At 44.1% G+C, this 8876-nt stretch overlaps 1 long non-coding RNA gene across 1 annotated transcript; it reads right to left on the reverse strand.

Moving 5' to 3' along the window:
- Window positions 1-1936: 1936 nt before the first annotated feature.
- LOC116376152 (uncharacterized) lies at window positions 1937-5705 on the reverse strand. The gene is made up of 3 exons (XR_004211537.1): window positions 5289-5705; window positions 4858-4912; window positions 1937-2987 (listed from the first exon to the last, which is right to left on the reverse strand). It is a non-coding gene; the product is annotated as an uncharacterized LOC116376152 (long non-coding RNA).
- Between the last annotated feature and the right edge of the window lie 3171 nt (window positions 5706-8876).

Raw genomic sequence — 8876 nt, forward strand, 5'->3', positions numbered from 1 at the left:
GGCAGAGGCTATCTGGGCTGAGAGGTAGAGGCTATCTGGGCTGAGAGGTAGAGGCTTTCTGGGCTGAGAGGTAGAGGCTATCTGGGCTGAGAGGTTGAGGCTATCTGGGCTGAGAGGTAGAGGCTATCTGGGCTGAAATGTAGAGGCTAACTTGGCTGAGAGGTAGAGGCTATCTGGGCTGAGAGGTAGAGGCTATCTGGGCTGAGAGGTAGAGGCTATCTGGGCTGAGAGTTAGATGCTATCTGGGCTGAGAGGTAGAGGCTATCTGGGCTGAGAGGTAGAGGCTTTCTGGGCTGAGAGGTAGAGGCTATCTGGGCTGAGAGGTAGAGGCTATCTGGGCTGAGAGGTAGAGGCTATCAGGGCTGAGAGGTAGAGGCTATCTGGGCCGAGAGGTAGAGGATATCTGTGCTGAGAGTTAGATGCTATCTGGGCTGAAATGTAGAGGCTATCTTGGCTGAGAGGTAGAGGCTATCTGGGCTGAGAGGTAGAGGCTATCTGGGCTGAGAGGTAGAGGCTATCTGGGCTGAGAGTTAGATGCTATCTGGGCTGAAATGTAGAGGCTAACTGGGCTGAGAGGTAGAGGCTATCTGGGCTGAGCGGTAGAGGCTATCTGGGGTGAGAGGTAGAGGCTATCTGGGCTGAGAGTTAGATGCTATCTAAGCTGAAAGGTAGAGGCTAACTGGGCTGAGTAGTAGAGCCTATCTGGGCTGAGCAGTAGAGGCTATCTGGGATGAGAGATAGAGGCTATCTGGGCTGAGAGGTAAACGCTATCTGGGATGAGAGGTAAATGCTATCTGGGATGAGATGTAGAAGCTATCTGGGCTGAGAGGTAGAGGCTATCTGGGCTGAGAGGTAAATGCTATCTGGGCTGAGAGGTAGAGCCTATCTGGGCTGAGAGGTAAATGCTATCTGTGATGAGAGGTAGAGGCTATCTGGGCTGAGAGGTAGAGGCTATCTGGGGTGAGAGATAGAGTCTATCTGGTCTGAGAGGTAGATGCTATCTGGGATGAGAGGTAAATGCTATCTGTGATGAGAAGTAGAGACTATCTGGGCTGAGCGGTAGAGGCTATCTGGGATGAGAGGTAGAGGCTATCTGGGCTGAGAGGTAAACGCTATCTGGGATGAGAGGTAAATGCTATCTGGGATGAGATGTAGAAGCTATCTGGGCTGAGAGGTAGAGGCTATCTGGGCTGAGAGGTAAATGCTATCTGGGCTGAGAGGTAGAGCCTATCTGGGCTGAGAGGTAAATGCTATCTGTGATGAGAGGTAGAGGCTATCTGGGCTGAGAGGTAGAGGCTATCTGGGGTGAGAGTTAGAGGCTATCTGGTCTGAGAGGTAGATGCTATCTGGGATGAGAGGTAAATGCTATCTGTGATGAGAGGTAGAGGCTATCTGGGCTGAGAGGTAGAGGTTATCTGGGCTGAGAGGTAGAGGCTATCTGGGGTGAGAGATAGAGGCTATCTGGGCTGAGAGGTAGAGGCTATCTGGGGTGAGAGTTAGAGGCTATCTGGTCTGAGAGGTAGATGCTATCTGGGATGAGAGGTAAATGCTATCTGTGATGAGAGGTATAGGCTATCTGGGCTGAGAGGTAGAGGCTATCTGGGCTGAGAGGTAGAAGATACCTGGGTTGAGAGGTATAGGCTATCTGGGCTGAGAGGTAGAGGCTATATGGGCTGAGAGGTAGAGGCTATCTGGGCTGAGAGGTAGAGGCTATCTGGGCTGAGAGGTAGAGGCTATCTGGGCTGAGAGGTAGAGGCTATCTGGGCTGAGAGGTAGAGGCTATCTGGGCTGAGAGGTAGAGGCTATCTGGGCTGAGAGGTATTGGCTATCTGGGCTGAGAGGTAGAGGCTATCTGGGCTGAGAGGTAGAGTCTATCTGGGCTGAGAGGTAGAGGCTATCTGGGCTGAGAGGTAGAGGCTATCTGGGCTGAAAGATCGAGCCTATCTGGGCTGAGAGGTAGAGGCTATCTGGGCTGAAAGGTAGAGGCTATCTGGGCTGAGAGGTAGAAGCTCAACGTGTGAGACAAAGACATTGAATCTGACAGGGAAAAGCAAATAGTGTACTAATTGAAACTGGAGCAGGACTCGTGTTACTGTTGAGGAAAATTCAATCCAAAGATTAATGCAGAGACTATAAAATTGTATAATAGAAAAATCTTTAATACAAGCAGCAGCAGGGGACATCTATCTCTGATTTCACAGGGAAGAACTCAATGAGGAAATGGTTCAATGTCCCTTATATAGTGAGACGGTAATAATACAATCATATTGTTCACACAACAGTTCTTTCAATATATCAACAGTTCCCGAAACACAATGGCCTTGTCTTAGGGTGTAAACAGACCAGGAGTCTATGAAAGGCATAACATCACAGCTCAACACAGAACATTTCCATTTGGAGGCTCATCCCAAATTCTGACACCACATTCCCATGGAAATGTTATGAAGAGAATAAGTCAAGAACCAACAGGTTTATTTCCAACAGGGTTGGATGTCAATTCCATTTAAATTCCAGTCAACTCCAAAAATTCAAAATTGAATAGCCTGGAAGACATTTAGAATTTCACTTCCTGAATTGAAATGGAATTGACCCCAACCATGATTTCCAAGTACATGAGATGTCCACAGAAACACAACTCTTCTTCTCCTCCCCAAACAGGCATTCCATGATGGTTGTTTTTACATGACGCAATGTTCCTACTGACATTCATAAGGAGTTATTGTCTTAAGTGAATTCATAATATGGCCTCCATGACGCCTCCATAATGCCAAATACATGTAGCAGACAGTTAATGTTAGCTTATGGCAACACCCGTAATGACAAAAACTGGTGACATGAACTGTCGTCCCGAATGTGTTACGTCATTAGGCTTTATAACAGAGGGGTCAAGTAAAGTGTCATCGATAACGTTGTCACTAAATGGTAATGCCTTGTGTTGACCTGCGTATGCTGAGCCCTGGGTGCCTTTCCTTACCTCTCTCTGAGAACTGCCACAGCAGGGAGACGTGGAGGTGAAAAAACAACACAACAAATCATTAGAATGAATATTAATGGTTATCATACTAACATGCATTAGGTAGGACACACACACGCACACACACACACACACACACACCTCCTCCAGTGTGTTCCACATTCACCTCCGTGACCCTGATCAACAGGATCAACTGCTTTCCATCAGCTCTCTCTCCCGTCGTCTCTCACTCTCTCTCCCCTTCTCTAGTCTTTCCTCCTCTCCCCTTCTCTAGTCTTTCCTCCTCTCCCCTTCTCTAGTCTTTCCTCCTCTCCCCTTCTCTAGTCTTTCCTCCTCTCCCCTTCTCTAGTCTTTCCTCCTCTCCCCTTCTCTAGTCTTTCCTCCTCTCCCCTTCTCTAGTCTGTCCTCCTCTCCCCTTCTCTAGTCTTTCCTCCTCTCCCCTTCTCTAGTCTTTCCTCCTCTCCCCTTCTCTAGTCTTTCCTCCTCTCCCCTCCTCCTCTCCCCTTCTCTAGTCTGTCCTCCTCTCCCCTTCTCTAGTCTTTCCTCCTCTCCCCTTCTCTAGTCTTTCCTCATCTCCCCTTCTCTAGTCTTTCCTCCTCTCCCTTCTCTAGTCTTTCCTCCTCTCCCCTTCTCTAGTCTTCCTCCTCTCCCCTTCTCTAGTCTTCCTCCTCTCCCCTCCTCCTCTCCCCTTCTCTAGTCTTTCCTCCTCTCCCCTTCTCTAGTCTTTCCTCCTCTCCCCTTCTCTAGTCTTTCCTCCTCTCCCCTTCTCTAGTCTTTCCTCCTCTCCCTCCTCCTCTCCCCTTCTCTAGTCTTCCTCATCTCCCCTTCTGTAGTCTTTCCTCCTCTCCCCTTCTCTAGTCTGTCCTCCTCTCCCCTTCTCTAGTCTGTCCTCCTCTCCCCTTCTCTAGTCTTCCTCCTCTCCCCTTCTCTAGTCTTTCCTCCTCTCCCCTTCTCTAGTCTTTCCTCCTCTCCCCTTCTCTAGTCTTTCCTCCTCTCCCCTTCTCTAGTCTTTCCTCCTCTCCCCTTCTCTAGTCTTTCCTCCTCTCCCCTTCTCTAGTCTTTCCTCCTCTCCCCCCTTCTCTAGTCTTTCCTCCTCTCCCCTTCTCTAGTCTTTCCTCCTCTCCCCTTCTCTAGTCTTTCCTCCTCTCCCCTTCTCTTGTCTTTCCTCCTCTCCCCTTCTCTCTCTGTTCCTCTCATGATTTATGTTAATGTTTACCTGGGATTGTTTAGCAATAGTGGAAAAGTGGAACTAATAATTAACGCCATAAATCACACTTGTAATAACTTGTCTTTATCATGTAATTGTCATGTCTTGAGATAGACGTACGTACGCACGCATGCACACCACACACACAAACTTGTTTTTCTGTCCTCGTGGGGACCTAAAACTCATTTCCATTCAAAATCCTATTTTCCCTAACACCTGACTCTAACCCTAACCTCTAATCCTAGTTCTAACACCTAACCCTGAACCTGATCCTAACCCTAACCCCTAACCCTAGTTCTAACCTTAACCTTAACCCCTACCCCTTACCCCTAACCCTAGTTCTAAACATAACCCTAAATCTATCTGTGACATACACAAATGCTGATAGAAAGGCTGAGGGTCTTCAAGAGAAATAAAATCTCTGAACACCGAAAGAACTGTATAATGTATAAACCCCAGCATTTATAGTACACAACCAAGCTTCAATATTTCACCTGTGTAGATAGTCACCCCCTTCTGTGCTGTGGCTTTTAGTCTGGGTTGTGTGTGTGTGTGTTTGTGTGTGTGTGTGTGTGTGTGTGCGTGCGTGCATGTGTGTGTGTGTGTGTGTGTGCATGCGTGCACCTGTGCGTGTGTGTGTGTGTGTGTGTGTGTGTGTGTGTGTGGGGTGTCTCACCTGTCTGTTCTATCCCCCTGCCTCACATCTTGGTGTCTCCAAGGCAACAACACACCTAAGTATCCATGGAAACAAATTGATTTATTACATAATGATCTGCTCCAGCCACTAAACACTCTGATACATAAAGGCTGTCATTACGCTGCTGACTGATATGCCAGCTAACACACCAACACAGACAGAGATCTGACAATAATCTAACATAGATACGCCCATAACTCTCACTGATGTTGGCAAAACAAGTCAATCATGTATGTCACAGAGCAACAATCTCTCTGGCATACATCTATCTGATGACATCTGTCTCTGCCCGGACTAATGTAACCAATCACAACCTGTCCAAATAATCCCACTAAAAATCTGATTATCCTCCCTGATTCTGAACATAATCTGGTCACTGAGAAAGATAAAGTAATCAGAGAGTACTATACCTCAGGGAAATGCAGTGATTACCATCTCAACAACACTGGTGTGTCCTGTCCTGGGCTGGCCTGTCCTGGGCTGGCCTGTCCTGGGCTGGCCTGTCCTTGCTGCTACAGTTAAATCCAATGTGACCACAGTACAGTTTAAAGCCTTTGGCTCTCTTTGGCATGGAAGTCATGTAAGGATTTTCTGTCTGTCTGTCTGTCTGTCTGTCTGTCTGTCTGTCTGTCTGTCTGTCTGTCTGTCTGTCTGTCTGTCTGTCTGTATCTGCCTGTTTACTTGTCTGTTCGTCACTCTTTATCTCTCTGCCTGTTTACTTGTCTGTTCGTCACTCTCTATCTCTCTGCCTGTTTACTTGTCTGTTCGTCACTCTCTATCTCTCTGCCTGTTTACTTGTCTGTTCGTCACTCTCTATCTCTCCGTCTGTCCATCTTCTGTTTTTCTTTCTTTCGTTCTCTTTCTCCCTCCCCTTTTCTCCCGCCCAGTCCAGGGAGTGCCCTATAGGAGGGAGAAACAAGCCATTCACAAGCTGCTACGCCTTTCCTGTAGAAAAGACTTGTTTGGCTGTAAGGCTTACTAAGCCCTGTATCATACCAGGACAACGTGGCAGGACATGCTATAAGCAAAGTTCTTCTGTGGTAGTCATTCCTCTATCACAGAGGTTAATGCCAAGTTCAACAGACCGCAGGGAAGATTCTCTCAATGTTTTCCCTCTTTTTCTCTCCCACAGGTCAGGAGAGGACATCCTGCATTAAGATCAAATCAGTGCATCGATGTCAACAAGGAAAAATAGGTGAACATGTTCTAGTCACAGATACACGCAATGTTGTAGGCACATGATTATAAAACTAAATTGGTTTCAGTGGCATGCATACAGCACCCACAATGCAAACCAAACATCCCTCCTAAAGGAAAGCTTCAGATTGCATTCTGAGTAAATACAACTTGGTCAAACCACTCTGCACTCTACAGCTGTCTGCATGTGCTTCAAGGCTTCACTCTGCACATATCTAATATGTACAGTACAACATGTAAGATCATACCTGAAGGCTCTATAGATTATACCTGTAGGCTCCATAAATCACACCTGTAGAATCTATAGATCATACCTGTAGGCTCTATAGATTATACCTGTAGGCTCTATAGATTATACCTGAAGGCTCTATAGATTATACCTGTAGGCTCTATAGATTATACCTGTAGGCTCTATAGATTATACCTGTAGGCTCTATAGATTATACCTCTAGACTCTATAGATCATACCTGTAGACTCTATAGATTATACCTGTAGACTCTATAGATCATACCTGAAGGCTCTATAGATCATAACTGTAGTCTCTATAGATCATACCTCTAGACTCTATAGATCATACCTGTAGACTCTATAGATCATACCTGTAGACTCTATAGATCATACCTGTAGACTCTATAGATCATACCTGTAGACTCTATAGATTATACCTGTAGACTCTATATATCATACCTGTAGACTCTATAGATCATACCTCTAGACTCTATAGATCATACCTGTAGACTCTATAGATCATACCTGTAGACTCTATAGATCATACCTGTAGACTCTATAGATCATACCTGTAGACTCTATAGATTATACCTGTAGACTCTATAGATCATACCTGAAGGCTCTATAGATCATAACTGTAGTCTCTATAGATTATACCTGTAGGCTCTATAGATTATACCTGTAGGCTCTATAGATTATACCTCTAGACTCTATAGATCATACCTGTAGACTCTATAGATTATACCTGTAGACTCTATAGATCATACCTGAAGGCTCTATAGATCATACCTGTAGACTCTATAGATTATACCTGCAGACTCTATAAATTATACCTCTAGACTCTATAGATCATACCTGTAGACTCTATAGATTATACCTGTAGACTCTATAGATTATACCTCTAGACTCTATAGATCATACCTGTAGACTATATAGATTATACCTGTAGGCTCTATATATCATACCTGTAGACTCTATAGATCATACCTGTAGACGCTATAGATCATACCTGTAGACTCTATAGATCATACCTGTAGACTCTATAGATTATACCTGTAGACTCTATAGATTATACCTCTAGACTCTATAGATTATACCTCTAGACTCTATAGATTATACCTGTAGACTCTATAGATTATACCTCTAGACTCTATAGATCATACCTGTAGACTCTATAGATCATACCTGTAGACTCTATAGATCATACCTGTAGACTCTATAGATCATAAGTCTATGACAGGTCAGCTCTACGGATAATTCCAATGAAAGCTCAGAGGCCTGTCATAAGACAGATGTACAGTACCAGTCAAATGTTTGGACACACCTACACATTCAAGGGTTTTTCTTTTCTACATTGTAGAATAATAGTAAAGACATCAAAACTATCTTCTGTCTTCTGTATACCAACCCTACCTTGTCACAACACAACTGATTGGCTCAAATGCATTACCGTTTTTTTCAATCGCTAACAAGCATCGGTAAATACTGAAGCCACTTTTTCAAAACTCTTCACACAGTCTGCATTACCAACACGCATGTCACGTTCTGACCTCAGTTCCTTTGTTTTTGTCTTTGTTTTAGTATGGTCAGGGTGTGAGTTGGGGTGGGCAGTCTTCTTTTTTCTATAATTTGGGATTTCTGTGTTTGGCCTGGTATGGTTCTCAATCAGAGGCAGCTGTCCATCGTTGTCCCTGATTGAGAACCATACTTAGGTAGCCTGTTTTCACCCTTGAGTTGTGGGTGATTATTTTCTGTTGTGTGTCTTCACCAGACAGGACTGTTTCGTTCTTTCACTTTATTATTTTGTATTTCAGTGTTCAGTTTGATTTATGAAATATTAACATCGTGAACCCATACCACGCTGAGCTTTCGCCCTCACCTTCTTCCACCGACAACGGCCCTGACAACGCATCTGAGGCCAAACAGTTCATCTCACCTCCAAAACTCACTCAAACCACCAAAACACTTCATACATGTCTCAAAGTAAGCTCGTTGGACCAGAACACTGGCAACAATTCTCACTCCGAAAGCATAACATACTGTCCTGAAAAACACTAACAACAGGGAGCATTACATAAATTATTAACTTTTCTCTTTGAAGTTTGAAAGATTTTTCACATAAATCAGTATTTTATTATATAATAAGAATAACACCTTTTCCCTTTACTGACTGTACTAAAGTATATGTAACAAGAATCAATCAGAAATGCAGCAGTTTGCTTCAATCGCCTAGATTTTTTTCTATATCTTTGCATATAGTCATTTACTTGTGAAAAATAAAACATTTGAAACAAAAAACGACTTCCTTAAATTCCAGGGCTGCAATAATAATAATTTAAAAAACATCATCAACATGTATAGTACAATAACTTATACTGTACAGTACTGTGAGGGTTCTAGTTGTATGTATAGTATAATCACTCATACTGTACAGTACTGTGAGGGTTCTAGTTCTCATCAACATGTATAGTACAATAACTTATACTGTACAGTACTGTGAGGGTTCTAGTTGTATGTATAGTATAATCACTCATACTGTACAGTACTGTGAGGGTTCTAGTTCTCATCAACA

This window comes from Oncorhynchus kisutch, linkage group LG11, assembly GCF_002021735.2.
Source record: "Oncorhynchus kisutch isolate 150728-3 linkage group LG11, Okis_V2, whole genome shotgun sequence".
In the NCBI taxonomy this organism is placed as follows: domain Eukaryota; kingdom Metazoa; phylum Chordata; class Actinopteri; order Salmoniformes; family Salmonidae; genus Oncorhynchus; species Oncorhynchus kisutch.